We start from the raw sequence: 6,093 nt of genomic DNA on the forward strand, positions 1-6,093 counted from the left end.
AGGAGGCGGGTCCAGGAGGAGGGGTGGGACGGGGCGGGGCCTAGAAGAGGGCGGGGCCTGCGGAGGTGACCCGGTGTCAACCGGCCACTTCTGGCAGGGGTCTTGTAAGGAAAACCACGCGGAACCAAACAAGTCACTTTCCTCGCTGTTCTTCCCTCTTCCCAGACGGCGGCCCTGTTGAAGCATTCTTAAAGTCACTCGAGTTCTAGCCAGATGAAGCAACCTCTGATCAGTTGGCATCTTCATATGCTATTAGCAGCCTTTATTTGCAACTATTTTCTACCCTTCCTTTAGGAAGACCACATTCTCCCGATTACCCACAATTTTTTTATTGTGGTAAAATACAATATCAAAGTTTACCATCTTAACCAGTTTTAAGTGTACAGTGGCATTAAGCACATTTCCCACTGCTGTGTATCCATCACCACCATCCATCTCCATAGCTTTTTCATCTCCTAAAACTGACACTCTACTCATCAAACAATAATTCCTCATCCCCCTCCCACCCACAATTTTACTTTCTGTCTCTGAATTTGACTACTCTAGGGACCCGATAGAAGTGGAATCATACAGTATTTGTTTGTGACTGGCTTATGTCCTGAAGTTTCATCCATGTTGCAGCTGGCATAATTTCCTTCCTTTTTAAGGTTGAATAATATTTCATTGTGTGTGTATACCACATTTTGTTTATCCATTCCTCTATCAATGGATGCCTCACAATTAACTTTTTTTAAAATTTTTATTTATTTGGCTGCACCGCGTCTTAGTTGTGGCATATGGCATCTTTGTTGTGCCGTGCGGGAACTTTAGTTGTGGCATGTGGGATCTAGTTCCCTGACCAGGGATCCAACCCGGCCTCCTGCACTGGGAGTGCAGAGCCTTAGTTACTGAACCACCAGGGAAGTCCCACAATTAACTTTTTTTTTTTTAAACAATTCTTCAGTTTTATTTATTTATTTATTTATTTATTTATTTATTTTATTTGGCTGCATTGGGTCTTTGTTGCTGAGCGGGGGCTTTCTCTAGTTGCGGCCAGCGGGGGCTTCTCTTGTTGCGGAGCACGGGCTCTAGGCACGTGGGCTTCAGTCGTTGTGGTATGCGGGCTCCGTAGTTGTGGCTTGTCCCACAATTAACTTTTAATATTGCTGAAATTTCTTCCCTCAAGGCTATCTGAACCCTGTGCTCTGTATCCTTTGAGAACCATTACTTCATTGAACAAATATGGCCGGGCTGCTGTGTGCCAGTCACTGGTCTGTGCTCTGAATGCCCCAGTGACCACGTTTGAAAGTCCTCTCTGGCCCCATCAGAAGGGACAAAGAGAAGGAAATGACTCACCAGGTAACAATGTTTCCATCAGGGCAAGGGTTAGGAAGAAAAATAAAGCAAGACCGGAGGATGGGAATGCTGGGAAATGGGAGGGGGGAATTCTCTAGAGAGCTGGCCCCGAGAAGAGACAGCGTGAAGGGGGAGGCAGGCCCCATGGAACCTGACCCTCTTCTGCCTCCAAGAGGCTGTGAGTTTGGGGGAGTTGCAGGCAGGTTCCTGGAAGAGGCCAGAAGTGGCCACACCAGGGTGCTGCATTTGAACTCTGCAGGCAGCTCTGTTACCTCCTCCCAGTGCCACAGGGAGATGCTGTTTGGTGCCCACTCCCATCTTTGATTATGTGGATTGTTAGAAGAGTCTCCCTTAGGGGACTTCGCTGGAGGTCCAGTGGTTAAGACTCCGCTCTTCCGGGACTTCCCTGTGGCGCAGTGGTTAGAATCTGCCTGACTATGCAGGGGACATGGATTCGATCCCTGGGCCAGGAAGATCCGCGGAGCAACTAACCCCGTGTGCCACAACTACTGAGCCCACGTGCCACAACGACTGAAGCCCGCACACCTAGAGCCCATGCTCCGCAACAAGAGAAGCCACTGCAATGAGAAGCCCACGCACCACAACGAAGAGTAGCCCCTGCTGGCCGCAACTAGAGAAAGCCTGCATGTAGCAATGAAGACCCAACGCAGCCAAAAATAAATAATAAATAAATAAATAAATATAAAAGACTCTGCTCTTCCACTGCAGGGGCCGCAGGTTCAATCCCTGATCAGGGAACTAAGATCCTGAAAGCCATGCAGCCAAAAAAAAAAAGTCTCCCTTATTTACTGGAAAAAAATCTGCCTCCCTAAAATCTCCCTTCTACAACTGTATAAAATGAGAATCCTCATTTTGGTATTTGACAGCTCTTCAGGTATTAGAAGAAACTTACTCCCTTGGTATCTGCTGTTGGAAGACAAACACGCCCAGTTCTTTAAGTGTTAACAGCCACAGGATTTCCAGACCCCATTCGGATTGGCCACTCTCCTTCAAATGCACGACAGTTAGACAGTATCCTTTTAAAAGTGACACTGAGGGACTTTCCCCGTGGTCCAGTGGTAAAGAATCCACCTTCCAGTGCAGGGGACGCAGGTTGGAACCCTGGTCGGGGAACTAAGATCCCACGTGCCGCGGGGCAACTAAGCCGGCGCGCCACAACTACTGAGCCCAAGCACTCTGGAGCCCGCCCGTTACAACTAGAGAGAGAAAAACCCACACGCCACAAGTAGAGAGAAGCCCACACACCACAACGAAGAGCCCACATGCTACAACGAAAGAGCCTGCATGCCGCAATGAAGGTCCCGCGTGCCGCAACTAAGACCTAATGCAGCCAAAAATAATTTTAAAAAGTAAAAATTAAAAAAAAAAAAGTGACACCGAGAAGGGAACACAATATTCTACATGTGGCCCGCCTAGCACAGCATGGGGGCTTCTGTGGGCCTGCTCTTTCCTGCAGTGAATGTGGCCTAAACCTGAATTTGTTTTTTAACCAGGACCTTCAGTTATTATGAATGGCTCTTAAGCACAATAGTTTGACATGTTCTCGGCTTGCAAAACTAACTTTTAAAAGAAAAAACGGGCTTCCCTGGTGGCGCAGTGGTTGAGAATCTGCCTGCCAATGCAGGGAACACGGGTTCGAGCCCTGGTCTGGGAAGATCCCTCATGCCGCGGAGCAGCTAGGCCCGTGAGCCACAATTACTGAGCCTGCGCGTCTGGAGCCTGTGCTCCGCAACAAGAGAGGCCGCGATAGTGAGAGGCCCGCGCACCGCGATGAAGAGTGGCCCCCGCTTGCCACAACTAGAGAAAGCCCTCGCACAGAAATGAGGACCCAACACAGCCCAAAATAAATAAATAAATTAATTAAAACAAAAAAAAAAGAAAAAGAAAAAACTGCTACTTTTTTTGCAACATATTCTAACTGTAGAGAATACAGAAAAATGTTCATAACAAATCAAAACCTTCCACCTTCCAAATGTTGAGAGAGAATCCCTGTTATTTTGGTCTATTTTATCTCTGATGGTTCTCTCTGCATATCTGTGTGGTTTGGAGATTATAGCCTTTACGTGGTTTTGCATCCTTATTTTTTCACTCTATTAAGAAACATTTCCCTTCTTATTATCATTATCTGTGATCCTCATAAAATAAACGCTGCAAAGATTTATATAAAAGGATGTTTGCTGTGGCATTATCTATGATATTGAAAAATTAGACACAAGCTGTATTCATTCATTCAACAAACTTTTGTTGCGCTTCTATTTGCCAGACACTGTTCTCATTGCTGGAAATGTGGCAGCTAGTAAAACAGACAAAAATCCCACTGTTGTGGAGCGTTCATTAGTAAGCCAATAGTTCAATTCTCCTAGGTAATAGTTTAGTAAAACACCCCCATAGGCTGGAATTTATGCAGCACCCAAAATCACATTTTTGAAATATTTAAAGGTATGAGAGGGACTTCCCTGGTGGTCCGGTGGTTAAGACTCCACACTTCCACTGCAGGGGGCACGGGTTCTATCCCTGGTCGGGGAACTAAGATCCCACATGCCGTGGGATCGTGGCCAAAGAAGAAAGAAAGAAAGAAAAGAAAAGAAAAATAGGATACAAAGTTGTATGATGCTAGCTGATAAAAAACATTTATGGAGCAGAGAGTCTTCCACAAGCCACTAATCATTATGAGTAGAGAAAGGTACCTTTACAATAAAGACATGGATCAGACACTACCTTAACCAAGTCAGCATCACCAAGTGTGGGACCAGCTGACATCCTATGCCCTTGGTGTGATGCTCGGTGTTGACACAGAAAACTGCATTTGGAAGTTCCAGCCAGAAAGGTTCAACCTGAATCGAATCATGAGAAAACCACTGGTCTAGTCCGTACAGGGGTCAGCCTCCAGAACCGACCTGGACTCTTAAGAAATGTCAGGTCTGGAGAAATGGTCTAGGTCAGAGGATGTTGTTGAACCCAAGTTCTTGTGCCCAACGCACAGTGAGGCGGGACAAACCGAAAAGTCAGAGTTTGGAGCAGAGCAAAGTTTATTGCAAAAAGCATGCAAGGTGAGTTTTTCTAGGCAAAATTTGGGGGGGAGGGCTGCAGGGTGTGTGACTTTCTTCTGATTGGTTAGTGGTGAGGTAGCCGGGTGGTGTTCCAGGAATCTGAAACATCAGCCTTCTGGTTCCAACCAGTCTGGGGTCTATGTACTTGTGCTCAGCCTGAAGTTACCATCCTCCACCAGGGTGTGGGCCCGAGCTCCTGTAGAAGTCAGAGATCTGTTTCAGATTGCTAGGCACATCCCCCCTCCCTCCACCCCAGGAGGAGCCGGGACTCTGCCCCATGGCTGCACTAGTTTTTCTTGACTGCCTTTCCTTTGTTTCTGCATTCATTCACTCCCGTAATTAGTAACTGTTTGAATCTGCCCTTTGGAACTCAGGGAAGGTCTAGGAGGCTGAAGCCTTTTTCCTATAAATAAGAAACGGGGGACATGCAAAGGCTTTTGTACCCTAGAGGGCCCCACAGGGTCCTGCTCTATTTCAAGGACACCAGAAAGACCAAGAAGTAAATGCAGTGCCATGATCCTTGACTGGACTCTGGATGGAGGAAAAAGACATTATTGGGGGGCTTCCCTGGTGGCGCAGTGGTTAAGAATCCACCTGCCAATGCAGGGGACGTGGGTTCGAGCCCTGGTCCGGGAAGATCCCACATGCTGTGGAGCAGCTAAGCCCGTGCGCCACAACTACTGAAGCTGTGCTCTAAACCCCGCGAGCCACAACTACTGGAGCCTGCGCGCCTAGAGCCCGTGCTCCACAACAAGAGAAGCCACTGCAACGAGAAGTCTGCGCACCGCAACGAAGAGTAGCCCCTGCTCTCTGCAACTAGAGAAAGCCCGTGCGCAGCAACGAAGACCCAACGCAGCCAAAAATAAATAAATAAATAAATTTTTAAAAAGAGAGAAAAGGGTAAAAAAAAAAAAGACATTATTGGGACACTTAGGGAAATTTGAATAAGGGCCAGAGATGAGATAATAGCGTTGAATGGATGTGAAATTCCCCGAGAGTGATGGCTGCATTGTGGGCTTGGAAAATGCCTTTCTTCTTAGGAGACTGTCAAGGAGAAGTATTTAAGGTGAAGGGTCATGAGGTCAGCAACTAAAGCTCACATAATTAAACCAAAACAACTAAGTGTGTGTAGATAGAAATAAAGGAATGTGGCAAAGCATTAGCTGGGAAATCTACAAAAAGTATTTTTAAAGGCATTAAGAAATGATAGGAAGGAATGAGCCAAATTGTGAGTAAGGATGGATGCATTATTCGTAGATTTGGTAAAAACTATTTAAAATTCTTTAAAATACTCTTGATGACTGCCTACTTTATTTGATAGGTGCTTCATGATTTTCCTTATAGGCAATAGGAAACTGAAACCAATCAAGCAGGGTAGAGCACCAATACCGTGTTTTGAGAGTTCTGACTCATCGGGTGAGGGGGGACCACAGCCAGGAGCTACTGTCAGACTCTCCACGTAAGCAGATAGGTTAGGGCGTCCCAGAGAAAGAGAACCAGGCATGGCTTTCTTGACATAAGAGAAGACGATTTTGGCCTAAGCCACTTTGTGATCTAAGCCTGGCCAGAATGCTTGGTCTTGAACAGGTCTCAGTAATTAAAAATCTTAAGGATAGTGAGGGAGTGTAGGAACAAGGGAGAAGCAATCAAGAAACAATAGTTCAGTGATAAAAAAGAGTTCTAGTTC

The sequence above is a fragment of the Eubalaena glacialis genome, chromosome 8, assembly GCF_028564815.1.
Source record: "Eubalaena glacialis isolate mEubGla1 chromosome 8, mEubGla1.1.hap2.+ XY, whole genome shotgun sequence".
NCBI classification, from domain to species: domain Eukaryota; kingdom Metazoa; phylum Chordata; class Mammalia; order Artiodactyla; family Balaenidae; genus Eubalaena; species Eubalaena glacialis.